This window comes from Mesocricetus auratus, unplaced genomic scaffold, assembly GCF_017639785.1.
Source record: "Mesocricetus auratus isolate SY011 unplaced genomic scaffold, BCM_Maur_2.0 Super-Scaffold_100033, whole genome shotgun sequence".
Lineage (NCBI taxonomy): Eukaryota > Metazoa > Chordata > Mammalia > Rodentia > Cricetidae > Mesocricetus > Mesocricetus auratus.
Genome location: NW_024429213.1, coordinates 9,385,464 through 9,413,192, shown reverse-complemented (window position 1 = coordinate 9,413,192; position 27,729 = coordinate 9,385,464). Strand labels below are relative to the sequence as shown.

Sequence of the window (27,729 nt, the reverse complement as noted above, 5' to 3'; positions counted from 1 at the left end):
TGCTGGACAGCTATTCGGTAGAACACAAGCACGGGCAGCTTGGGTGCATCTAAGAGACGGAACGTGCACACAGGACGTCTGCCTACAGAAACAGGTGCTGCAGATTTCCCCTACCATCCCTCAGAAAGTACACAGAGCAAGTTGGACTAGGAAGCTAGGCGGTGGTGCTATACACCTTTAATCCCAATACTCAAGAGGCAGAGGCAGGAGGATCTGTGTGAGTTCAAGGCCACCCCGGTCTACAGAGCAAAGGCCAGGACAGCCAGGGCTACACAGAGAAACCCTGTCTCCAAAACCCAAAACCAAAAAAAGAAAAAAGTTGAACTAGGAATTTCTCTTCCACTGTGGGGGCTTCTGAAATATTCTGCATGTTGATATGGATGTTGGTTGCATAGATGAATGTATTTTGTGTATCAAACCCCAATAGAATGGTAACAAATTCAAAATATAATACATGGATTTTTAGAAGATCTTAATTTTACTTGTGTATGTGTGTGGGGGGGGGGTCCTTGTGGAGGCCAGAAGGTATCAGATGCACTAGGGCTGAGCTATTTCTCTAGTTCCCCCTCCCCTTAATATAATAACTGTTCAAAAAACAGAACAACTGAGTGGGAATAAGATATAAAATCAGGAGGATAAAGTGTGAACCTGCGTGCCCAATCTAGCTTAGTGTGCAAAAGCACTCGCCATCAAGCTTGATGCCCTGAGTTTAATCCTTGGACCCTACATAGATGTGGAAGGAAAACAAACTCCATAGAATTGTCACGACTTCCATGTGGCGCTGTCCCCTAACAATAAACACAAGTTTTAAATGATAAGTAAAATAATCTGAGAAAGTGGGCATGGTAGCCCATGCAAGCAAGCCTGACTCTTGAGCTGAGCCAGGATTGTTGAAAATTCAAGGCCACCTTAAAGTTACACAGGGAGTTGAAAGCCAGTGTGAGCTGCGCAGTGTGAGACCCTGTCTCAAAAAAGAAGAATATACCCCCAAACCTCACGAACAGAAACAGCCTTTCTTCTCTACAGTACTGCCCAGTTGATTGGAATACTATGCCATGCAGATGTTATGAAAGCTGTCTGCTCAGGACAGGACACCAGCTCTATCCTGTCTCTCCTCCAGTCCCGCTGCCTTTTCTGGAGGGACACATGTTGGATATGTAACCCCCATCACTCACAACTGTTAGTGCTATGTGGGGGAGGGGCTGCGGGTACTAAGATGCATTTGTGTCTCGTCCCATGATGCCTCCACCTCACTAGATGCCTGCCTCCCTCTCGCACCTAGCAGCCTTCAGAACCGTGAGCTGTGACCCCGGATGTGTGCCCCCTGTCTCCCTGTCTTCTCGCCGCTCCCTCACTCTGTTTCTGATTTTTGTGGTGGTTAGATTCTCTTTCCTTTCTTTCATTTCCTCCTCCCTCCCTGAGAACCAGGACCTCAGACATACTAAGCACAGGAGCCACGCCTATATTACCCCCCATTCTATAGCCCGAACTGACCTGCTATTGTAATCCAGACTAGGTATTTTTGGCAATTTCCCCGCCTCAGCTCCTTGAGTGCTGAAATTATGGGTGTGAGCAATCACCCTGCATTTAAATTTTTAATCTTTTTGTTTGTTTTTGTTTTCCAAGACAGGGTTTCTCTGTGTAGCTTTGGAGCTTGTCCTGGAAGTCAAAATACCCTGGCAAGCTGGATGATGATGGCAGATGCCCCAGAGGCAGAGGTACGTGGATCTCTATGAGTTCAAGGCCAGCATGGTCTACAGAGCAAGTTCATTATCTTAAAAAAAATTACTTTCTTTGATTATTCATTCAGAGTGTGTGTGTGTGTGTGTGTGTGTGTGTGTGTGTGTGTGTGTGTGTGTGTGCTCTGTGGCCTTTGTGTGGGTCAGAGGACAATTTTCTTCTCTCCTTCCACCATGTGGATCCCAGGAATCAAGCTCAGGTAAGGGCCTTTACCTGCTGAGTCATCTTGGGGCCTATTTATTTTCCCCTGAGACGACTCAGACTGGCTACAAATTTTCTACATAATTCATGTTGGTCTTGAACTCCTGATGCTCTGACTCTCACTTCCTAAATGCAGGGATTACAGGCATGCCCCAGCATGTCCGGCTTGAATTTCTATTTATAAAGTATGTAGTCTCTAGAATGCTGTTCAGCTACAGAAAATGGCCCCGGAGTTGCTGCGTTCCTCTGTCCCCCACCTACCATCCAGTAATGCAGCCCGGAAGTCCTTGATCTTGCCAGCTCCCTTCACTGCTCCTCCATCAGCAGATCCTGCATTCTTTGCTCTCTGTAGCATGACTCATCCATTGCTTGTCATCCAATGCCCTGCTGGCCCGGCACAGCCTCCTGTCAATGCTGTGGCAACGAATGCCTGACTGGTTCCCTTTTTGTGTTCCTGGCCCTTTCTGGTTCACTCTTTACACAGCAGCCTGTAGCTATACCCCACCTGCAAGACACACACTCACTGTGTGCAGAGGCCAGTCCAGGCACTACATACCCCATGGGGACAAACCAAATGGCTGCCCTCAGGGCATCTGTGTTTCAGCAGGACAGATGGCAGCTAAACAATCCAAGATGGTGGACAAAGGACAGAATAGAAAAAGTGAGAGCAGGTAAAGAGCATCTAAGAGGTAGAGCGGGGAGAAGTCTGCATGATTCCGAGGTGGCCAGAGGAAGCCTTGTGTGAATGAGAATGTTTAGGTGCCCGTGCGTGTCACAGCGCTTCTGTGGAGGTCAGAACGGGTTCTCTCCCGCCAGGGATTGAACTCAGGCTGTCAGGTTTGGTGGCAAGTTCCATTGTTCACTGAAGCATCTCACCTTCTCAAAGGAGACACAGACGGCAGGAACCCATGAAAGGAGGTGAGGGGTGAGTCGAGTGGGTCTCTGCAGGAAGTGTGTCGGAGGCAGGGGCAAAGGCCTGCTCTGTGTAAGGAGGAAAAACAGGATCCTAGCGTGGCTAAAGCAAGACAAGAGGAAGAATCCGGGGGATAGGGAGGCAGGTGACCTGCCTGTTAGGAACTCCATGAAGCTTCAGGCCATTGACTGTGGAGATCAAGATGAAAGGCCTCAGCCTGCTCTCCTGGGCATGCCCAGACCTTCACTCTGGGCCTGTTTTCAGCCCCTACTCACCTTGGGGCCTACCCAGAAGCTATTCCTGTTTACTTTCCCTTAGTCCCCTTTGCCCAGGCATCTGGAGTTCTGAAGAAAGCACCTGCTGCCAGAATCCCTCTCCTGACCACCGCCCAGGCCCCGCCCATGTTAGGGATTCACCATCTCAAACTAACCCCTTCCCTCCGCCTCACAAGCTCCTTCCTCTCCTCTCCACAGGCCGGCTCATTCCTATGAGCCACAACCTTCCCTGGATGTCACAGGCCCAGTGGTGACCAGTACCACCAACAGGCCTAACCCTAGGAGATGGGCCACACAAAAAAGCAAATAAAAACAACTTTGGGAGATGGTGAGCATGCTTACATAGATGATTCAGGGCACAGTGGGCCAGAAGAACACCTTCAGTCAGGGTGGCCCAGGAAATGACCAGAGGCTAAGGCACAAGTTAGATGAGTCTCTAACAAGGATAGCTCCAGGGTTAGACAAACTACAAGCACATAGGCCCTGAAGGACAACTGACCTTGGCTACTGTCCTGGCTAATTTTACGTCAATTTGACACAAGCTAGAGTCATCAGAGAGGAGGAAGTCTTAATTGAGAAAACGTCTTCATAAGATTAGGCTATAGGTAGGCCTGTGGGGCATTTTCTTAATTAGTAATTAATGGCACCATTGTGGGTGGTACCATCCCTGGGCAGGTGGTCCTGGGTTCTATGAGAAAGCAGGCTGATCATGCCACGAGAAGCAAGCCTGTAAGCAGCACCCTCCATGACCTCAGCATCAGCTCCTGCCTCCAGGTTCCTGCCCTGTTTAAGTTCCTGTCCTAACTTCCTTCAGTGATGAACAGCAGTATGAAAGTGTAACCCTAACAAACCCCTTTCTCCCAAATTTGCTTTTTGGACATGGCGTTTCATCACAGGAGTAGAAATCCTAAGAAGTGCCTCTGACGAAGCAAGGACAGCTCCTAAGGCTAGACTGGAATGACTCTTTCTACCTAGGACAGTGAGTGATTCCATGGCCCGGAAGGCCGGAAGGCCAGAAGACCTTTGCATTCCGTGTGTAGCTGTCTATCCCTTGGGTTAGCTCACAGTTGATGGACACTGCATCTGTTGAATCTGAAGGTATAGACATGAGGGCTGTGGAGATGGCTCTGGGGGAAATGCTCGCTCTGAAAGCATGAGAACCTCAGTTCAGATCCCCAGGACCACATAAAGGTCAGATGTGCTCATGCACACTAGTGATCCCAGCACCCGGAAGATGGAGACAGAAGGACTCTTGAAACTTGCTGGTTAGCTACTCTAGTTGCTGAATCAGTGAGCTCCAGGTTCCATGAGAGACCCTATCACAAAAAAATAAAATAAAATAAAATAAAGGGGCAGCAAGGCAGCACTTGGGGGGCAGAGGCAGGCGGATCTGAGTTCGATTCCAGCCTGGTCTACAGAGCGAGTTCTAGGACTACACAGAGAAACCCTGTCTTGAAAAACAAAACAAAACAAAAATAAAAATTTAAAAATAAATAAGTGGGTAGGGGATGGGTATGGTGGCACTTGGAAGACACAGGTAGGCAAATCTTTTGGAGTTCAAGAGCAGCCTGGTCGCTGGGTGGTGGTGGTATACACCTTTAATCCCAGCACACAGGAGGCAGAGGCTCCAAAGCTACACAGAGAAACCCTATTTTGGACCCTCCCCCCCCCAAAAAAAAGAGCAGCATGATCTACACAGCAAGTTTCAGTTCAGCCAGAGTAACATGAGATCCCCATCTTAAAAATAAATAAAATAAAATAGAGCCGGGTAGTGGTGGCACACGCCTTTAACCCCAGAACTCGGGAGGCAGAGGCAGGCGGATCTCTGTGAGTTCAAGACCATCCTGGTCTACAGAGTGAATTCCAGGACAGCCTCCAAAACAAAACAGAGAAACCCTGTCTCGAAAAACCAAAATAATATATAACATAAATTAACAAATGTAAAGCTGGGTGTAGTGGCTATGTGGTGAGATCCTATCTCAAAAACCATAAACACATAAACAAGTAAATGCAGATGGTAGAGGAAGACGCCCAATGCCAACCACTGCCTCCCACACACACGAACACATACACATTTATTTCTGTCCTGCTCTTCTGCCTTTTATTTGGTTGAGGATGGACCCAAGGGCCTTGCAGATGCTAAGCATGCATTTTACCTCTAAGCTCCACTTCAGACTCTGAAGCCACAGGCATTCCTATTCTGATCTTTTTTTGTTGTTGTGTTTTTTTTCCTTAACTTTAGTTCTGTTTTGTTGGTTGAATTTTTGTTTGTTTTTGAAACAGGTTCTCAAGTAGCCCAGGCTGGTTTTGAACTTCTGAGTCTCCTGACTGCACCTCCCAGTGCTGTATCATAAGGGTGCACCATCACATCTGGTGTATGTGATGCTAGGGATCAAATCCCAGGCTCTATCAGGCAACTGGTCTACCAGCTGAGTCACTTCCCTGCTCAGCCATCAATCCACCTTCTCCATAAGCTTGTCCCAGCCCTCTGCAGGCCTCTAAGAGCAAACACTAAACCCTAAACACAAATGGAGACCATTCCTTGACATCCTTGGGCAGTCCAGGCAACCGTGAAAACAATGTTCTCTTATGTGCAGCCTCTTTTCTACCTCAGAGAGCCCGTGAAATCACCAAAACACAACTACTTGTGAAATGCTAAACTGAAGCCCTCATTTTGCATCAGAAGAAACAGAGCTAGTTGTTGGAATGTGTGCATCCAGGGTCTGCCTGGCTTTTGTCACTCAGCTGCTAGGTCTCAAGATGCACCTGATCTAGCTGCTGGAGTCCCTCAGTATGCTGCCCTGGTTCCCTCAAGGTGGCTGGCCTTGATTTTAGAAGGGATGGGCAATAGGTCTATGCTTTTCCAGTTTTACATTCCTTGATTGCAGGAGCAGGCAGATGCTTTTTGATGTGCTCTCCTCACGTCTGTGTCTACATACCCCAGGCAGAGGGATGGCTCATGAGCTGGGACTTTGTAGGAACCTCCTTCCTCTCTTGCCCGAAGGACAACAGAAGCCACCACATAGGGTGTCAACTGGCTTGTGGTCCTTCTGGCTATTCTTAGCAGCCTTCGGTCACCATCCTGAGAATTCCAAGTCCCCTGTCACTAGGGCTTAGCTCTTTCCCCACCAGGACAGGGGAGGTTTCTATTTCTAGGCATAGAAGTCAGAGTACAGAGTGACAGGGAACGTGCTCATTTAGGAAGGCCAAGCTTTTGGGGCACAGCCCAGCGACACACTTAGCCTGTTGCTACCCACCACTGCCCCAGGCCTGAGTGACAGGCCAGACTGTTTGGAAAACATGTTCTTGTTTAGCAGAGAGGCATGGCATGGTGGGAGCTCTGGCCACAGCACAGCATATCACGTCTGACCTCATTCCTGGGGCCTGAGGCAACTCTGAGGTCTGCACGTCTTGAACACTTAATCTTCCTTTAAAGATACCCACCATGAATCGAGCAGTAACACTGAACAAGGGGTGTGGGCATTAGTAATTGCTAGCTGGGTCCTCTCCTCAGAACGCCCGCAAATGCCCCCTCTGGATGAAACCTTGTCACCCATTGTGGAGGGACTATCGTGTGTGATCTGCCATCATAGGTAGAGGTGCTCTAGAGACAGCACTGTGGGAAGGCTGAGGAGAGAGTGGTGGCTCGCTCCAGCCAGCTGAGCATGTTGCAGAAGGAAGGTTTCTGCTGATCTGCTAGCGAAGCCTAATGGTGTTCCCACATAGATCCCACGTGGAGCCCGATTGCCCTATAGAAGTGGATCCGATCCAGGATGTGTTTGCTGGCTTTTGTCAGCTTTGCTGCTGCTGGTGCCACCAAAGCTACTTCCCTCAGCTGCACCCTGAGCTTCTAGAAGTGGGGCATTTGATGTCCCCCACCCCATGCTGTTTGTGTTTGTTTATTTGTTTCCTCCTTTCTCCTTTCTCTTGGGGTGGCTGTGTGATTTGTCCGGCTCCAGGAGGGCCAGAGCAAAACCTGGGAGGAGATGGAGGACAATGGGGGGGGGGGTATTTGAATGTGGATATGAAGGATCAGAAATGGTACCTGTAATTAGTCACTGTCATCACAGTTTTGCCCACCAGGTAGTGGGGGAGGGACGAAGATGGCAAGTTCAAGGCCAGGTAGCTGAGCATAAAGTCAGGTCAGGTTTTGAGAAACAACAGAAAAGCCACCTCGCTCCCAAAATCTGGGTTCCTCCGATCTGCAGCAGGTGAAAGTCAGGTTCAAGATCCAAAGGAGACCCAATCTCAAAAACTAAAATACTCAAATGAGCAGCTTCAGAATGGGGAAGGACCAGGGGCCTTGAAGTGAGGCTGTGATGGGAAAATCCTTCAGAATCCTCATGGAGGGGGCAGAGAGAGGGAGCAGCCAGTAAAGGCACCTGCTGACCAAGCTTGGTGACCTGACTTTAATCCCCAGGACCCCCGATGGCAGGAGAGAACTGAATCCCACAGGAGCACCATGCACACATGTACCCACACAGTGTGAGCAGGCATGTATACACACACACACACAGAGAGAGAGAGAGAGAGAGAGAGAGAGAGAGAGAGAGAGAGAGAGAGAGAGAGAGAGAGAGAGAGAGAGAGAGAGAGAGAGAGATTTAAAAACAAACAAACACAAAACCAGAATCCCCAACAGGGCCCCCTGAAATTCAGGACTCTGGGCTTCTGACCTAGGGTCTAAGGGAACCATGAAGACTCTCAAATGTCTTCTGCACATTCCCTGTGTCTGGGAACACATAAGATACTCTCTCCACGGAGACTCCCTGGAAAGACATTTGACACCTTAGGGGAAAGGAAGTCAGATGGAAGATGGAAGGCTGTACCCGAGAGGTGACAAAGGCAGGTGTGGCCAGTCTGTCCTGTCTTGTTCCTGGAGGCCACCCACATAGTCCACTTAAGGTAAGATGAAAGGGGGCAGGGAAAGACAGGTGGCAAAGGCAGGTGAGGCGGTCCCAGCAGTCTTAGGGACAGCAGTCACTTCAGCAGCTGAGGAAGGAGACATTGAAAATGGAGGATATGAGGCCTAGTTGGAGTTCCTTCTCTCTAACCTCCGGGTGAGCAGATGATGCAAAAGTAGTAACAGCTGTATAGCAGCTGGCCTCTTTGCACCCCACCCAAGATGAGATACTGGGTCACCTCAGAGCCCATCAAACACAAGCATGGCTTCTTGACAATATCTCCTACCAAAGTGGGGAGAGGAGTATGTTTTGTTGTTAATGTCACGGGACCTCAGAATGTGACCTTATTTGAAGCCATGACCCTTAAAGGGGTGATTAATCTAAAATGCTGTCACAAGGCTAGACCCTAATCCACTCTGATTGCTGCCTTCTAGGCAGAGGCAGTTAGGATACAGACACACTTCGAGGAAAGACCATGTGAGGGCACAATGGGAAAGAAGATAGCCATCTACAAGCCAAGGACAGGAACTTCCCAAAGCCAACCCCACTGACACCGCGATTTGACTTGCAGACCACAAACTCATTGGTCATACCACCAACACCCAGGGAGCCTGTGGACTGACACAGAGTAGTATACCTATAGCCCCAGAAGTTGGACCAGCCTAAAACTTGCTGTGAACAGAATGTTCCCAAAGTGATACTGAGGTGACACCTTAAGAGGCCTCTCTGTAGCTTTTACTCTGCCCTCTGGGGCAGTTCTGAGACTGTCACAAAAGCAAAGCCAGTCTCATATACTAGAGGACAGGAAGTCACTGAAAAAAGCAGGGCAGTTGCTTCCCGGCTGACAATGGACACCAAATGCTAGACTCTTCTACAGGCTATCTGGAACTGTCCTGCCAATGACTCCAGCTCTGGGAGCTAGCCTTGCTGTATCCAGTAGAGGAACTGACCAGACAACCACACTTGTGAGGATGTGTCTGCATCTTAGTCTGTTTTCTGTTGCCATGGATCAGGGAATATTTTAAAGTGCAGAAGCAAAGTTAAGCATGAAATTGCGTGCCTTTTATTCCAGTACTCAGAAGGCAGAGGCAGACAGATCTCTGAGTTCAAGGCCAGCCTGGTTTTCAAAATGAATTCTAGGCTAGACAGGCCTACACAGTGAAATACTATCTTGGGGGGGGAGATTTAATTATTTAAGTGTCCATGTGGCTGCTAAGAATCAAATCCTGGCCCTCTGGAAGAGCACTGATCACCCTCAACCATTAAACCATTTGCCCAACATCGCCTGCAAGTTCCCTCCCTCCCTCCCTCCCTTCCTTCCTTTCTTTTTTTTCTTTTACTTTGGGGGGGGGGAGCAAGGTTTCTCTCTGTATAGCCCTGGCTGTCCTGAAATTCACTCTGTAGACCAGGTTGGCCTTGAACTCACAGAGATCCACCTGCCCCTACCTCCTTAGTGCTGGGATTAAAGGAGTGTACCAAGATGTCCAGCTTTCAAGTCCCATTTCTGCCTCTGATAATAAGCAGCTGCCAATGAAAGTCAGATCTCCAGATATCTATAAAGCAAACACTGTCTCAGGAGCTACAGTAGAGCTCAGTGGTAAAGCAATTGCCTGTGGTATACACAAAGCTCTGAGTCCAATCCCCAGCACGGCAGCAACAGCAACCAAACCCCCTCTGGATGCACAGCTGCGAGGCAGTAGGGAAAGAGCTTTTATTTGTTTACTAATTTCATTTATGCCACTACATGGTAAACACCAATGAAGTATGAGATGTATAGTTAATGCATTCCTTTATGTAAGCTTCATGAATGTGTGGTCAAAATAAGGCACAGCCATGACCTTATTTTATAGGTGAGAGAATTGAGGCTTAAAGTCAGGCACAGTGGCTCATACCTATAATCCCAGCAGTCAGGAGTCTGGGGCAGGAGGATCATAAATTCAAAGCCAAGCCTGTCATGGCGGCACACACATTTTAATCCCAGCACTTGGGAGGCCTGGGCAAGTGATCTCTGTGTGTTGAAGCCAGTCTGGTCTACATTATCAAGCTTCAGGCTGGCCAAAGCTACATAGTGAGACCCTGTCTCAAAAGCTCTTAGCCAGCCTAAGAGATACAGGAGTTCAAGGCCACCCTCCATACCTATCAAAACAGTTTGTCAAAAACAAAGACAGAGAGGTCCTGAGATTTAGTAGCTGCCCTGAGGTCACAGAACTAGTGGACTCTGAGACACACAGGGTTTCCTCTGTCCTATGTAGGATGCTAAAGGGAAGTGCTTTAATTCAGCCCCCTCTCTCAGCCTCTTAGCTTCTCCTTCCAGATGCCTCTGGTTTCTTTCTACACTGTCAACCACTAACAGCTGGGTACTAACCTGGTTAAGGGTGCCCCTTCCTTCCTCCTCATGAGGAGAGCACCTCCTTACCCTCATTTTACAGGAAAGGAAACTGAGGCGCGGAGATGAGACTAGGCAGTCTGCCCTGTTGCCCAGTTCTGTGACTCCTTACCTTGGTGAGGGCCTGCCCGCCCTATCCCTGGGATGCTGATCCTGGGACAGGTGGTGTGTGTTTATCAGCGACAACACGGAGGGCTGAGGCTGCAGCTCAGTGGGTAGACTGCTTGCCTAGCATGCACAAAGTCCTGGGTTCCATCCCCAGCACTGCAGAAAACTGGGCATGGGGGCTGGGGAGAGAGCTTAGCTGGTAAAATGCTTGAAAGGCAAGTGTTAAGGAGCTAAGCTAGATCCCCAGAATAAGCACACACATGCACGCGCGCGAGCGCGCGCACGCGCACACACACACACGCACACACACACACACACACACACACACACCATTGAGGGGACATAAATCGGCAGATCCCTTTGGCTCCCTCTGAGCCTAAATGGAGAGGAGTTCTAGGCCAGAAAGGGGCCCAGTGTCAAAGAAAGGGTAGAGGGAACAAGACGCCCGAGCTGGTAAGGGCATTTGCTGCACAGGCCTGGAAACCTGAGCTGGGTCCCCTGAAGCCATATAAAGAAAGGCGGAAGGGAAGAACGGACTCCAAGAAGCTGTCCTCTGAACTCTACACATGCACCTGGGACACACCCACCCACACAGAGAGTAATAGTAAATAAATAGCCTAAAGAACAAATCATGGGCATCTACACAGACACGAACACACACACACACACACACACACACACACACACGGGGAGGGGGGGAGCGACATGAATGGACAACAAATACCAAACATGGTGTTCTATGTCTGTAATTCCAGCATTCAAGAGGTGGAGACAAGAGGATCAGAAGTTCAAGGGCACTGTCAGCTACATAGCAAGTTTGAGGCCAGCTTGGGCTACTTTACACACACACACACACACACACACACACACACACACACGCACGCACGCACGCACGCACGCACGCACACACACAGCCGCCATTTCCAGCCATCAGAGCTGTGTACCATGAAATACAAGGAATACACACTGTGGGGGTAGAAGTTAAGCTTCCACATTCCTGTGAGCTCTTTCCGCACCAGCTCTGAACAACCCGGTGGAGGAGGGGTGCTGGTGTAGCAGCTGAGAACTCCAGGAGGAACGGAAGGGAGAAGGCCTGGGGAGCAGTTTCCTCAGAGCACCAAACAGGCTCTGTTCTGCCACTTTCGAAGAGGTCAGTGGACCCTTCACAAAATGCCAGGCCCAAAATGGCTTCTCCCTCTGCTGCCCTGCCTTTCGGGGTACATTTCTGCCACTCTGGCACTGCAAGGAGCCCCAGCTCTGTCTCCATGCTGCCTCAAATGAGGCCTATAGAGCCCCTTCCTCCCTGAGGCCTGCCCCCAGAGGTCCCTCAGTGTCATCAAACCTGGAGTTGGGAAAACAAAGTTGGAAGAGACCAGTGAGGCGGAAGAACCATGGCCCCAAAGCTACTGTCTAGTAGTTACTCTATCACAAGTGGGTCCCCGGGTGTCTGACATGTCTGGAGCCTTCATTCCAAGCCAGACTTCAAGCCAAAGAGCTGCCAGTTGAGATTAGGCAAGGGGGGGGGGTGATAGTGGGGTCACAAGGAACTAAGAGAAGCTTGTGGATCTGACCCCCCTCTTTGGGGACCTAAGGTGTTCAGCATCACATGGTGCCCACTGCTGCCTTGAACTCCATTCAAAGTGACTAGAGATGACCAGGAACTGGGAAGTGTTGACCATTCTCTCTATTTCTATGGCCCCGTAGATACCAACACCCCCAACAGGAGAGGTGTCACACGGTCCTGACGTTGCTGTGAGCTCCCAGGCCTCAGATTGGAAAGAGGTGTCTTGTCAGCCTAAGAGTTGACCTCACTGACTGCCTGACAGCTCACAACATACAGTAGTGCTTTGAGACACTCCTGAGTGTTGACCGTCTTTCACTATTAGGTGGGGTATAGACCTTCAAACCTAGGTGGCTTTTAAGTGGCTTTCACATGGTTACTTCCCGGCTTTCTTGTCCCCTCGTCCCCCAATATCACTAAGAAGTCAACTCTCAATGGGTATGGTAGCTAGTGCACAACTTTAATCCCATCACTCGGGAGGCAGAGGTGGATCTCTGTGAGTTCAAGGCCAGCCTGGTCTACAAAGTGAGTTCCAGGACAGGCTTCAAAGTCCCAGAGAAACCCAGTCTCAAAAAGCAAAACAAAAACAAACCCAAAAACTTAAACGAAGTTCTGGGGCAATTTGTTGCCCAGCAGATCCAAATAGATCTGTGGTGTGATTCCCAGAAAAGTGAGGGCCAGGGAGGTGTGTAAGTCATCACACCCCTGGTGAGGAAGCTGAGATCCCAGCCTGTGTCTGGATCTGAATCAGGGCCTCTGACATTTCCCCACTCCTGTGAAGAAAACATTCTTTTCAGACTCAACTAACTTCCAAAGCTGGTCACGTGTCAGGGCCAGAGTTGCCTGTGCAAAAGTTGCCTGTGTCAAAGATAGAGTCCCACCCCAGACCTAAGTCAGAATTTTCAGCCATGGGGCTAGAACTCTGAATTCTAACCTAGTACCCCACCCCCGGGCCATTGGTGTGTGAGCCAGCCAGTGTGGCCTGGGGGTGTGGCCCTTCTACCCAGCGAGAAGGGATGAAGAGAGGCACTCATGGCTACGCTCATCATATCACCATCTCCTTTCTCTCCCCCTTCCCCTTTCTTTTTGAGATGGAGTCTCACTATGTTATCCAGGCTTGCTCAAGAACAAACAGCTGATACAAGTGTATCGATACAAATGACAAAATGTACTTATCCAGATGCTGGGAAGTCTTTTTCACTCTTACACAACTAGGAGACTGGTTTTTTGTTTTACTTTATGAGTGAGTGTCTTGCCTTCATCTATATCTGTGTATCACATGCATGCCGTGCCCTTGGAGGCCAGAAGAGTGTGTTTAATCCCCTGGAACTAGAGTTATAGACAGCTGTGGGTACTGGGTATTGAACCCAAGTCCTTCGGAAGAGTGGCCAGTGCTCTAACTGCTGAGTCCTCTCTCCAGCTTGTTTTTTTTGGGGGGGGTGTTTTGTTTTTGTTGTTGCTTAGTGAAGGCTGCCCCCTACTCATAATCCTCCTCTTTCCACCTCCCAAGCGATGGGATTATTTTGTGCCCCCGTGCAGGGCTAAGAGACAGAATTGGCTTTAAGACTTCCATTGGCTCTGTGGCCCTTGCCTTCTAAAACTGCCCAATACTTAAGAGACTGAGGCAGGAGGATTTGGGGCTCAAGGCCAGCCTGGGTCAGCCTTGGCTCTGCTTCTCCCTCCGTCAGAAAGCCACAAACATATAAACAAAACAAAACAAACAAGCCACACAAACTAAAGCAGAAGCTTAGATATGAGGCCCTTTGTGAATAATGCAGTGATCAGCTTTGTGGTCGTGACAATCAGCACCAAGATAACAGAGAGAACCTGACAGAACACTGCATGCCAGAAGGTTGGGAGGGGCTCCCTGAAGAAGGTAACACCTGGAGTTAGAAACTAAGGTGAGCTGGGGCGGTGGCACAAACCTTTAGTATCCTTACTGTGGAAGCAGTTTCCAAAAGCTGCTGTCACTAAAGATCAGGGACCAAATTTCTGAGTTTATTGAACATTCCCAAACTACAGTCCCCTGATCCCAAGAGCATCGGAAAGCATTTCCCCATGATGGTCACAAAAAACTTCTGGAAAGAGGGGATGTGGAGAAGTGGATGTTGGCTATCGTCTGACTCTAGATCCCAGAGTGGCCTGGAACTGACTCTAGACCCGGCTGGCCTTGAACACACAGAGATCTGCCTGCCTCTGCCTCTGCCTCTGCCTCTGCCTCTGCCTCTGCCTCTGCCTCTGCCTCTGCCTCTGCCTCTGCCTCTGCCTCTGCCTCTGCCTCCTGTGTGCTGGGATTAAAGGCGTATGCCACCACCACCTGGCAATGGCTCAGGATTTTAAAAAAGAAAAATAAAAGATCCCCTCCCCCAACACAGTCTTACTCTTTATCCCAAGCTATCCTGGAATTCACTGTGTAGCTCAGGCTGACCTCGAAATCACAGTCCAGAATGCTAAGATTACAGATCCGTGTCACCATGCTCAGACCTGCTCTGGGACACTTTTCAGCTCTATCTATGAATGCGGAATATACAGCTAAGGGCATAACTCAGTGGTAGAAAGTTTATATTCAAGGCCCTGAGTTCAATCCTCAGCCCTGAAAAGCAACAACAGAAGCTGACAGAACTTACGGCCCTGGCCACACAGCAGAAGATGCTACAGGGCATGCACACACAACCTTCACTGCCATGTTGTTAGTAATAGCTCCAAAGCCAAACTCTCTAGATGCCAGCAACAGTGAAACAGTAAATGTGTACTCATACAGCGGAATATTATACAGTAAGGAGAATGGACCAATGGCTTACACGTGTGTGCAGATCTCACGGACATAATTCAGAGGAAAAGAAGCCGCACACATAGTACACTACTGTGCATTTTATTTCTACAAAGTAACAAATTAGGGGAGCCTAAGTGATGCTACCAGAAACCAGGAAGGACAGAGCGGCAGTGTGCCTCCAAGATGAGAATGCTTGCCTAGCGTGTGTGAGGAAGACTGAGGTGCCTAGTTGGAGACCTGAGGAGGGTTTGGTGGTGCTGGCCATTGTGACTCCTGATGTGGGTACCAGCTACATGGGTACCAGCTTCGTGAGTGTGCTGGTAACTGGCTGTATGCTATTGATGCTTGCAGTTTTCTGCACAGAAAATAATGATTTTGCCAGTCCCGTCATCATCGCCTACTAGGGAAAGGAGGCTGAGAGCACAGGAGGACCTCTGGGAAAGAACTAGAAAAAAATTTATACTGGTGGTGGGGGGCACACAACTGGGAGATTCTAACAGTGGTAAGTTCAAAGTGAACCCAGTGAAATCGAACTGGGGTTGCCAGTGAGCTCAGGGATCAGGTTGCAGTTGTGCCGGTGCACATGCTCCGTCGTGATGGTGGCTGGTTTGGAAGCAGTCCCACGTCCACTTCTAAGGTAGGTTTCCTCACAGAAGGCCAACCACTTCATAAGACAGGAATCTGAACACCCAAGTAAGAGATGTTCTCCATCCAAACACGGACCTGGTAGCAGCCATGCCTGCCCCGGCACCCCACTCTCCCTGCTTACAAGAGGAAAACTTAGATTCCTTTTCACCAGGTGGATTCCTCTGATTGCAATCACTCCATGCTTCGGTGATTAGATTCCATTAGCTGTGGGAATCAATTGAACAATGACCTTTCCTAAAGAGAAGGGCCAGCATCCAGAGCTTTGGCTGGCTGCAGAACCCAGGAGGAATTCACTGAAGGACAAATGAAGACAGGATCACTTTCCAAAACCATGAAAGGGTCCTTCCCACACTACTCAAGACAAAAGCAGGATAGGTGTAAGGAGCTGCAATCGTTCATCCCTGCCCTGGGCCCTGGACAGCCACCGAGACCAGCTAAAGGACCAGTTGGCAGCAGAGCAACAAACAGATTAGTGCCATTCCAAGACATGCATAGAGGTCAGCAGGGACAATTACTGGCCCTGGGGTCTGCTCTGGTCTTTTCCTCCCACCTCTGCTCTCGCATGAGAAGTCCAGGAGTTAGGAAAGGTCTCCCAAGATGTGCTTCTCTCTCAGCATTGGCAAAGGCTCTGGCCTGCATTCCCAGGTTTCCCGAGGTTGGCAACAATGATCCATAAGCCACCTTAGGGATGCTGTTGTGTAATTATCATATGGGTTGATTTAAATTTAATCTAAAACACAAGACTCCACCAAAGGCGGTTATATCATTTGATATATGTATTTGTATATATAAATGTCATAGCTAGAGACACACAGTTTTGGTTTGAGCCATCTGTTTCAAATTGGGCTACTCCCCACCCAACCCACTGCCCTGAATTCCCTCCCTATCTGCATCCTGGTGACTCTGCAACTCATTCCCTAGACGGGAGGCCTACCTCCCCAAGCCACTGAGAGCAGGTCACAGAACTCCTTTGTGGCCAATGGGATGTAAGCAAAAGTAATAGTGGCAAGTTCTGAGTAGGAGACTTAAGAGCCACTGTGTTCTCATTCTGCGCTCTTACAATATTGCCATGCCCCGGCTGGCCCACTCATCCATGGAGGATGAAAGACAGAGAGGTAACCTGGACGCAACTCTTACTTACTCAAGCCTCTGCTCATCAACCAAACCCATGTGACCAACAGATATGTCCACAAAACTAAGCACTTACCTATGCTTTGGGTGATTTCTTACACAGCATTATTTCCGCAAGAGCTGACTGATACACCACCTAACCATATTCCTCTGCTTACCCAAGACTCAAATGCACTCTGCCCTCTAAAACAATATACTGTCTCTCTCTATTTCCTTACCCTTCTTCTTAATTTTCCCTTAATTTAGCACAACTTACAATATTCTCTTTTTTGTTCATGTACTTATTCTTCCTTTGTGGTAAAATGAAATTTTATGATATACAAGACACTGTTCAGTACCCAAAGCATTGGTAAGAGGGTGGCAGACATTATATAATTTTGTACAGATACACAGATATAATTTTTTTCTCCTTAATAGGTCTTCTATCTAAGTTATGTTCTAATTTACATGTGAAGCTCAGAGACCTTATGATAGGCCAACTTGAAAGAAGAAAGCATTTTTTTTTAAGGACTGTGGTAGTGCATGTCTATAATACATCACTTGGGAGACCGGGTCAGGAGGATATCAAAGAATGCTAGGCCAACCTAGGCTACAGAGCAAGTTCAAGACTAGCCCAAACCATAATAAACAGTGAGACTGTCAGAGGAAGACACACATGCACACACACGCACATGCATGGACACACACACACACACACACACACACAGAGACAAATAGACAGACAGACAGACTGACTGACTGGCTTAAAGGTATATCATACATTGCCCATATTAGCATTCAACTTCTAGACTCAAGTGATCCTCTTGCTTCAGTCTCTCCAAATGTTCAGACTATAGATAGGTACATGCCACATCACCTAGCTAAAACAAAACAATTCTTAGAACAAAAAATTCGAAGAAACTGCAAATGTTGGAAATACTGATAAAATTCTACACCTCTTGTCAGGGGCTGTCTTCAACTTTCGGGGCTTTGTCTTTGTGTTACTGGGGTATCGGGAGGGCCTTCCAAAGGATTTAGGTGGCTTCCAAGAGCTTTCAGAACATTTGACTGTGGCACTGTGCCTGTATCACACATTAATTAAATCATATGGCAGAAACACCACAATGTCAAGAGCAGATATTATAGCCTTCAAAGCCTAACATTAGGCGAGATGTTTCCTAGCACAAAGCAAAGTATAACTTTAAACAAACTCCTTTGTCTTTCCTCGGGCCCTCAAGACATCTACCATTGAACATATCCTATAAGAGTATATCCTGGACAATCTTATCAGTTGCAGGGGGTGGTCCCCACACAATTCTCTAACTTGCAGGACAGCAGAAGGTTCATGGAAGCCGGGCATTGGTGGCGCACACCTTTAATCCCAGCACTCAGGAGGCAGAGGCAGGTGGATCACTGTGAGTTCCAGACCAGCCTGGTCTACCGAGTGAGTTCCAGGACAGAGAAACCCTGTCTCGAAAAACCAAAGGGAAAAAAAAAAAGAAGAAGGTTCATAGAGTCATACCTGCTTCCTTCATCTGATCCTCAACTTTTTGTGTTTGTTTCTGAGACAGGGTCTCACTATGTAACTCTGAATGTCCTGAAACTGTCTATGTAGACCAAGCTGGCCTCAAACTCACAGAAATCCACCTACCTCAGCCTCCTGAGTGCTGGGACTAAAGGCGTGCAGCACCACAACAAACTGGCTTTCTTTTCTTTCTTTCTTTCTTTCTTTCTTTTTTTTTTTTTTTTTTTTTTTTGGTTTTTGGAGACAGGGTTTCTCTGTAGCTTTGGAGCCTTTCCTGGACCAGGCTGGCCTTGAACTCACAGAGATCCTCCTATCTCTGCCTCCTGAGTGCTGGGATTTAAGGCGTGCGCCACCAATGCCCGGTTAGAACTGGCTTTCTTTATGTAACAGCAGGTTCTGTCCTCTAAGATGGCCAGACCATAGAATGATGGGAATCACATGACCCCCCCCCCAGTACTGGGAAATAAGGCAGGACCTAATACAAGGTAAGTATAAGGTACCACTCTACTACCGAGCCACAATTCCTGCCATACAAATGTCGCCATTTTTTTTAAAGATATAGTTTCATGTATCCCAAACTGGCCTCAAACACATATGTATCCTCCACCTCCAGAGTGTAATTACTATACCTATTTTCTTTTTATTATTATATTTATTTACTTATGGGGGAGAAAACAATGGTACCAGTTGCCAGGGTATACATATAGAGGTCAAAGCACAAATTGCAGGTACCAGTCTTTTCTGCTGGATGAGTCCCAGGAATAGAATTCAAGTGTTCAAGCCCAATGAACCATCTCGATAACCCTATGCCTGGTTTTTATGTAGTGCTAGGGATAGAACTCAGGGGATCATGCATGCTAGGTAAGCACTCACACCCATCCCTCAATGTCTTAAATAGGAATGGTGAGGGTTGAGGGCTTGGCCAATTGGTTATTGTCTCAACACTGAAGATTTGAAGAAAACAATGTATGGTGGAAACTGTTTGAGGGTAGCACAGGCAAGTAACATCTCCTGTCTCTTGCAGTTAACAATCAAACTCCCAAGGCTGTTAACTGAGAGACAAATGGCTTTTGTACAAAGGCCACAGCAAGGTTGAACCCAACCAGATGTGTGTGATGCTCGTCTCCCCAACTCCCAGTGAGAACTTTCTGGGTGCCAGGTACTATTTTAAATGTTATGCCCGACAACTAATTAAATCTCCTCAACATTATGAAATGGGCCATGTTGATATTTTCCATTACACGGCTGAGCGGAGAGTAACCCAGGCTGAGAGTTACTACCTAATCACACAGCTAGGCCACTGGTGGAGGCAGCTTCTGAACCCTAGCAATCTGACTTGCCCAAACTGACTTCTCCATGGTCTTTACTTCTTAAATGTAGTCACATTTATTTATAGTGCTCATGTGTAACTATGAAGGTCAAAGGACAACTTCCAAGAGTTGGCTCTCTTTTTTTACCACCTGGGTTCTAAGAATCAAACTCAGGTTGTCTTGCTGGGCAGCAAGTTCCTTTCCCTACTGAGCCATCTCGATGGCCCCTTTTTTGTTATTGGTAATGGTGTTTTTACTTATTTATTCATGTATTTTGGTATATGAATACTTTGTCTTCATGCACACCAAAAGGAATCTGATCCCATTACATGTGGCTGCTGGGAACTGAACTCAGGACCTTTGGGAGAGTATTCAGTGCTTTTAACCGCTGAGCCATCTCTGCAATCCCTGTTGTTTGTTTTTTTGAGACAGGGCCTGATGCTGCACAGGCTGACCAAGAACCCACTAAATAGGTGAGGATAACTTTGAACTGCTTACTGATCTTCTGCATCTACTTCCCAGGGCTAGATTGTAAGTATTCATCACTGTGCCTGTTATTTGGTTTATTGTTGTTGAGACAAGGTCTCAGTCTGTAACCCAGGCTGAGTCTGAACTTGTGGTGATCCTCCTGCCTCAGCTTTGAGAATGCTGGGATTGTAGGCATGAACCACCACACTGGACTCTGGAAGTAAGGATGAGAAATAAAAAATTGCTGCATCTATGAGGGTCATAAATTCCTCAGTAACAGTTTAGGATGAAGTTAAACTAATTCAGACCTCTGAAAGGTGTTTGAACTCTTTGCAATATGCATGTCAAATAAATAGTGTGCTTTTGAAAATGTGCCTTCCAACATGGCTGTTCATGGCACTGGTCTGCAGGTTTGGGCTTTTTCAAGGTAAAATTCTAGTTTTCCAACGCTCTCTTTCTCAGGACAAATTCTTAATTTTTTTTTTCCTTTTTAACTATCCTGAAAAGCGTAAGCAGGAAACTAATGGGGAGCATCGACCCTGCAGAAAGGCAACTAAGTGATGGGGGAGGCCTACACTTCTCCCCCACACTCCTTGATAACCTCAGAAGTTTTTGTCATGTACCCACCATCCAGGCACACATCTGTAATTCCAGCATTCGGTAGGTGGACACAGGAGGATCAGGAGTCCAAAGCCAAGCAACATGAGGCCCCGTCTCAAACGATTACTGCCCCCCCCAAAAAGAATTTTTGTCGTGTGCAAGTTTTACCCCTAATATTTGCAGCCAACAGGATCTGGTTGTCTGGGTGGAGTCTTGGGGAAGAAAGCACAGGACACCAGCCCCCAAGTCCCCATTTAGCAGACTAGGCTGAAGGTGTTTGTGGCAGTCCATCTGATGTAAGTGGAACGTGGGTAAAAACACGCCGTCCCACTTTAGCTTAAAAAATACATGCTTGGGGCTGGGAGAAGACTCGGTGGGTCAGTAGTTGTTGTGCAAGAATAAGACCCGGGAGTCTGGATCTGTAGCACCCTTATATAAGCTGAATGTGTCTGTCATCTTGCACCTGTGACTTAAGAAGCTGAGGCAGGAAGATTTAGAGTTCAAAGCCAGCCTCGGTAATATATGGAGGGAGACGCTGTCTCAAAATCAAAACTATAAAAATGGCTGAGGCTATAGCTCAGTGCTAAGGAACTACTCTAGAGTGCATGAATTCGATCTCCAGTACTCGGTCAGGTGGGGAAGAGAAAAAAAATCCTAGCTAGGTGTGGTGACATAAACCTGCAATCCCAGCTCCACAAGCTGAAGTAAGACAATTGTTTGAGTCTTCCTCCCTCCCAGAAGCTCCCGGCATCACAAGTCACTATGCAAAAAAACATAATGTGTGAATTGACTGTAGTGGTGTACACCTGCAATCCCAAGACTCAGAAGGCTTAGCAGGAGTTCAAGAATACCTGGGCTACATACAGAATTCCAGGCCTGCTAAGACCATGTCTCATAGGTCTCATACCCCCCCCAGTCTTTTTCTCTTAGCTTTTGAGCTAGAGGAAGCAAGTTCCTGGAAACCTTGGCTGTTCCTCCTGCTTCCCTTGCACGAGCCATCAGCATAGTAAAGGTTAGCAAATGAACGACTGAACCACTCTTGCTCACTACCCACGGAGTACCACGTGACTTGACACCCACCCACCCCTACCTCCTATTTCTATGCATAGGGAACGTCTGTTTCCCGCCCTTGACATATACAGACCATGACCATACTAAAGATCTAAGTCACCAAGTGTTCATAACTATCCAAGTCCTGTAGCTAACAGGCAGGGAACTCAGGTTATCGCCAGCCCCTCCAGGCCATCTGAGGAAGGGAAGGGACCCTGCTATTGGACAACTCTCTTGGGAAGCTCTCACAGATGCCTCGAATTATCCACCTAACCCTGAATAGGGAAGTAGTGTTCTGAAAGGCCTGCAGAGCGCCGGTAGGGCTTCCTGGAACTTAAGTTACCTTGGGGGAAGGGTGCCCAAATTTGGGGGCAATGAGGTCTGAGTAGTGGGCTGGAGAGGGCACACTGCCAGCTCTGGATGGCCCAGAGCCAAGAAGTCTGACTGAACATGGGCCAACCCTGTTGGCCCACAGACTCAGTAAGCTAACTGCTCCAGAACTCCTGCCTCTTTGTCTGCACTTCCCTACAATTCCTGGGTAGTGCTGAGGAATGTGCTTTGAAGGTTCCAGTGTTTCTTTCACCAGTGCTTCGGGAAACCAAGAGCAAAGGCTGGGCCCAGGCCAGGTGGCTTGAAGGAAGGCACCTGTGATTACACTGAAACACCCCAAGGGGCATGTGAAGTACAGGGGGCACAGAGGGACTGTGCCCAGGAGAGGGGGTGTATTTAAGCCAGTTCAAATTCTCCGCTGGGAGAATCCCCTCACAATTCAACACCTTGGAGAGTCCCAACTTTGTTTTGTTAAGGGAGTCAGTATTCCCTTAACAAGTTGCAGAGAGAGAGAGAGAGAGAGAGAGAGAGAGAGAGAGAGAGAGAGAGAGAGAGAGAGAGAGAGAGAGAGAGAAGGGGGAGAGAGAAGGGGAGAGAGAGAGAGGAGAGAGAGAGAGGAGAGGACAGGAGAGAGAGAGGAGAGGACAGGAGAGAGAGGAGAGAGAGAGGGGGGGAGGAGAGGAGAGGAGGGAGAGAGAAGAGAGAGAGAGAGAGAGAAAGGACAGGAGAGAGAGAGTTGGGGGTTGGTGTGGAAGCTACTCTTTTCTGTTGGTTCAGGGCAATAGTGCAGACTAGTCCTGACTTGAAAAGCTGCCTTCTTGATTTGCACCCAAATCTCTGACCTGCCCACCCCCCCACCAGGGGAAATAAAGTCAGGTAGGTTTTCCAAGGAAGGGAAAGTGAAGGGCCCATGTGACCTCTGCCATCATCTAGACTGAACAATCTGAAAGGCCCTGGAGGTTGGCCCCAGTGGGGTTCAGTTCTGATTGGAGGCAGAGGGGTTCTTTGACACAGGCTCTGGTGGCCCTACCTCTCTTCTGGAATCCAGCTGAAGGCTAAGGGTCAACGTGAGGCTCTGGGAGAGGTTGACTTATTTCTCCTGAGTCTCAGAAGCTCGCTCACTGTCTACCTTTGTTGTCCTGCGCACAAAAGGAAGGCATCTTCCCTGCTGGGTCATTTGAGCATTCTGGTTCTTGTGGCCCCAGATGCCCAACATATTGCTTTGCATACAGCAAGTGCTTAATACTGGCTAAAATATTAGGCCAAGAAGAACACCTTTCTCCAACCAGAAGTTCCTTTAGTCCTCTAACTCTGTTTACATGTGCTTGGTACTTGGGATCTAGTCCTATTTTTTGTCACATTGACCCAATGTTTTCACCCTCAGAATCAATTTCTTCCACTAAATTAACCAGGGCTCAAAGCCCCAAGCAAGTCCTTTCTAGATCTACCACCACCTTTGTTAACAGGCTGTCTCTTTCCCCCGAGCCTCGATCATCTGGATGCTACCTAGTGGAGTCCAGGTATGGCTGAATATTCTCCTGTTCTCCGTGCTCAGTGTACCTTCACCTTACACTCAGTCCTTGGGTTCTTTGACACCTCTGTTACTTCCTGTCTCCACAGCCATTTATACAGTTTCAGCCCCTGAGTACACAGGCCTGTAGCACATGAGCAATGACTCCAAAGCCACAAGGGCGCTTGGGTCATTTTTTTTTCTGCAGCCAGCATTGTCTAGAGCTCTGATAAACCTCCCTCTTGCTTCCAGATGACACAGGCTTGGTTTAGGGACATGTGGTCTCTGGATTTTCCCCTTCATTCCCATTTCTCCTTATTTCAGTGTTGGCATTGATGGGGCCTCTGAAGCTCTGCTTAGAGTAAACAAAGTGATCAGAGGGGTCCCTTTCTTCCCACTCTCAGAAAAGTCACTTTCCCTGCTTAAGTAATGACTGCCTTTCCCCGCCCCCCCCCCCCAGCTTCCTCTCAGCCTGCGTATATTTAGTGCAAGCTGCCCTGGGTAGAGTTTAATTAGGTACCAACTCACCCAGGGGCAAAAACCAAGGACCCCTCTCAGGTTGAACAAATGGAACCCAGGCTTGTTGTTGGAGCCTGTAGCCAGCTGCCCCCCCCACACACCCCGGGTTGGTAAGTGACTGTGGGCTGTCCATTCTCAGCTAATGATCGCCTTAGGCACCAAGTGAAAATCCAGGCAGGCTGGCAAGCTGCAGGGCGCAGCCAGGGACAATTGTATGGACCAGTTTAACATGGCTGCAGGGAGGGATGGCAGAAGGAATGGTGTGTGTGTGTGTGCTTGTGTGAGTGTGTGGGGTGTATGAAAGCGTGTGCGCGCGCTTGTGTGTGGGGGGGGGTGTATGAAAGCGTGTGTGTGTGTGCTTGTGTGGGGGGGTGTATGAAAGCATGTGTGTGTGTGCGCTTGTGTGTGTGAGTGTGTGGGGTGTATGAAAGCGTGTGTGTGTGTGTGTGTGTGTGTGCGCGCGCGCGCGTGTTCTCTCCCTAGCGTCCCTGCTACCTTTCCCTCGTTATGCTCTTTCCTTCCATTTTTCTCTTCTGTTTCTAGCCCACGCGAGTTGAAATTAGAAAGGTCTTTGAATTCATTTATTTGTTTTAATAAAGACAGCATTTTAAGTAGCATATTTGCAGCAATTGAGTGTTACACTAAACACCAAGCCAGCTAAATGTGTTAGGGGGAAATGAAAAGTCAGTTTACAAGAAACATATAATTAACACGTTCTTTGACTTTCTCTAAGCCTTTGTCTGGCGCAGGACAAGACAGAAGAGCCATAATCAACTTTAATAAAATGAAAGATCGTATCCAGGCAAAGGGGGACAAGAAAGTTTGTAGTGGGAAACAAAGGCTGAAGAAGGCATTTGGGGCATCGGAATAAATATGCTTAAAAATGCATCTTTTGTTTCTTTACATTTAGTCAACAGCCATTTTCTCCTTCCCAATGGGAAGGCTCCAGTTTGGACTGTACCTGTGAACAGTCACAGAAACACAGACCCGGAGGGGGGAGGGGAGGCGGAACAAGGCACCCGAAGGAAATGCATGGGAGTTTCAGGGTAAATCCAGGCTAATGGAAATGACTATTGCACAACACGGGAGTCTTCACGTGGCCCGACTTCCAATAAACTGTACCCCTCCTCACCCCTTGGAGAAAGTGAAATAAGACATTAGACTTTCAATAATCTCATATGGTGATGATCAATCAAAACCCAGAGGAGAAGGCCAATTTATAGAAATTGTATCTGCTTCACTGGGCGGCTGAAACCAGGGAGCTGAAAAGAACACCGTGGTCGCCTTTGATGTGTGAAGTTGCTCCCAAATGACAAACGCCAAAAAGCACTGCCTGTACACACGGGGTCTTTTCAAAGAATGAGGGTGCTCCACAGAGGCCTGTCTCGGCCGCTCACTGTGGGGACCTAAAGGGAAAGCACATGGTTAGGCCACATCAAAGCTATTTATTTCTATTATCTGTTGGTTATTTTAAGTTGGAGTTGCCATCTTTCTTATTTGTTTTATCGCCACTGAAGTTTATTTACTGAATTAACTTTTAATGGACCCTCGACTTTGTTCTTCAGAGTTAGCTTCTAATACTTGGGCCTTTTTAGCGAGGCCCCCTCCAGGCTTTGTGATCAGCTTGCCTTTGTGACCCTAGGCCCCCATCCCCTCCACCCCAATCCTGGAGGTGAAGAGCTCAGCCTCTGTTAACTCCTTGACTGCTGGTGTCTTTTTTGTGTAGCTACTAATCACCTCCTTTTGATCACTGCCAAGTTCTCAGGTTGAAGGAAGGAAAAAAAGAGCTCTTGACCATTCTGACTGGCTTTCCACATGAGCCTGAAAATGTCGACAAATTTGAAACATCTGCCGGGCTGCTTTGGTCTGATTGCTAAAATATGCCGACCTCAAGCCCCCTCCCCCCGCCCTTTTTAATCTGTTTCATATTCACAAATTAAGCATTTAGTCTGGGTAATAAATCAGGGCGGTTTACGAGGCTCACACGAGACAGACAAGCGAGAAGGGCGCACCACAAGCCCTTGGAAGCGGAGCTGCCAGTGTCGGGAACTCCACGCACTGGGACGACTAGAGCAGTCCTGGCGCGCCCCAAAAAGCCTCCCGCACCCATTCTTTGGCGGAAGGGGGGGCGAGCAAGGTGGAGGGTACAAGTGAACAGCCCTAACCTAGGCCCACACTCCTGGAACCTTCCACGAGAATCCGGTGTATCTGGCCTGCCCCAGCTCTATGCAACTCGACGCCCTTACCCTGTCAGGAAGCTGCTGCTGGCAAAGACGAACACCTCACACTCACACCCACACACACACCCACACCCTGTGGTGGGCCCAGTAAGTCTCTCCCTACAGAGAAGGCTGAATTCCCCTCCCCCACCTTCTCCTATCCGTCTGGGCTCAGCCTTAAAGATTCCAAGCCTACACTAACCAAGGAAGCCAGAGTCCCTCCATGCCCACACGTGACTGCCACCAAGCCTGGGCATTAACCTCTCTGGGTCCCGACCTTTCCCCGCTCCCTCCTCCCAGGTTTCGAACCTAAGTAGCCACAAAGCTACTTTCAGATTCAGATTCAAATACGAAGCGGATGGCGCCTTTAGAGTGAATCGAGTCTTTACAGAGGAGTTGGGAACAGGACCAAAGACAAACGGGACCCGTTCCGGCTGCAGAAACCCCAACACCAGCTTTAGTGGTCACGCAAATTCGGGGGGGGGGGCTCTTATCTGTGCCTTTCCCGCCCTCCCTGGGTCAACCGCGAGAAAGTGGATCTAGACCAGAGGTTTCGGGACAGTCCCAGCCCAAGACCTTGAGAGACCTCCCTCGAAGAAGAGTGGCTCTGGGGTCACCCCGACTGGGCCTTTTGTCGCCCTACTATATACACAAGTTCCCTAAAGACTGGTGTACTCGATGCTATCACGGGACGCGGCGGGGCGGGAAACCGGGGATCCTGGCTGTACAGCCCACCCAGAACCTAAGGAGAGGGTATAGGAACAATTCCCCCAACCCACAACACAGCACAAACGTCGCCCTTCCTCTTTCCCTGCACACATTCCAACTGCGAAAGCCATTACCGCCGGCGCGCGAGAGACTTTTAAAATATTTACAGCCCGCTCTCCGCACGGTAGCCTGATCCATCTTGTGGGCGCGGAGGCGGGGCGCTCAGGCGGGGGAACGGAGGCCGGGTGGGGGGCGCTAGCTGCTTCTCCCCACCCGCGGCCCCCGATCCCCTCGAGGTTCCCACTTCGTAACCCCAGGCTAGAGAAGCGATCCGAACCTGTGCGCAGGCCCCCCGGGGGCCCTGGCCCGGCCGGAGAGGGCGGGGGACAGAGTCCGGGAGAAAGGAAGGCGGGGAGGCTGATTTAGAGGTTCTCACCGGGAAGCGAGCAAGGCACAGACCTGAGAGCCGCCGCGCGGTGAAATCCGAGGAGCTCTCTTGGCGAGGAGGGGCTGTCAGAGGCCATTTATCTCTCGCCAGAGTGGAGGCTCAGCTCCCACACCGCCCGCGAGTAACAATGGCAGCGAGCAGCAGCTCTGCACGCGCTTCAGTGCATGAATGGATTGCGGAAGATGCCTGCGCTCCGCTCCGCTCGGCTCCCGCGGCTCCTCCAGCGCCCCTCCCCGCCCGCCGCCCCCGCCCCCGCCCCCGCCCCCGCCGCCTGACTCAGCCCCTGTGGGCGCCTAGCGTCTCGGGGTTCGCAGGCTGGGCCCTACGGCGTGGTCCTTCTCACTCAACCCGCGCCTCCCTCCTCCACTCCCGCTCCCCCCAAGCCGTTCCCAGGGCCTTGGCACCTCGCCATCGATTGTCATTAGG

The 27,729-nt window shown here is 49.0% G+C and overlaps 1 protein-coding gene across 2 annotated transcripts in view; it reads right to left on the bottom strand.

Annotated features, from left to right (window-relative positions):
- Positions 1-27,729, bottom strand: part of Bcor (BCL6 corepressor) — a 123,161-nt gene that overhangs the window by 63,533 nt on the left and 31,899 nt on the right. Inside the window, exon 1 of one of the 2 annotated variants that reach the window (XM_013120877.3) lies at positions 27,315-27,488. The exons of the other annotated variant lie outside the window; for it this stretch is intronic. The gene's annotated coding sequence lies outside the window, so the exon portion shown is untranslated. Of the gene's footprint in view, positions 1-27,314; positions 27,489-27,729 lie in introns of those variants that run through there. 2 annotated transcript variants of the gene reach the window in all.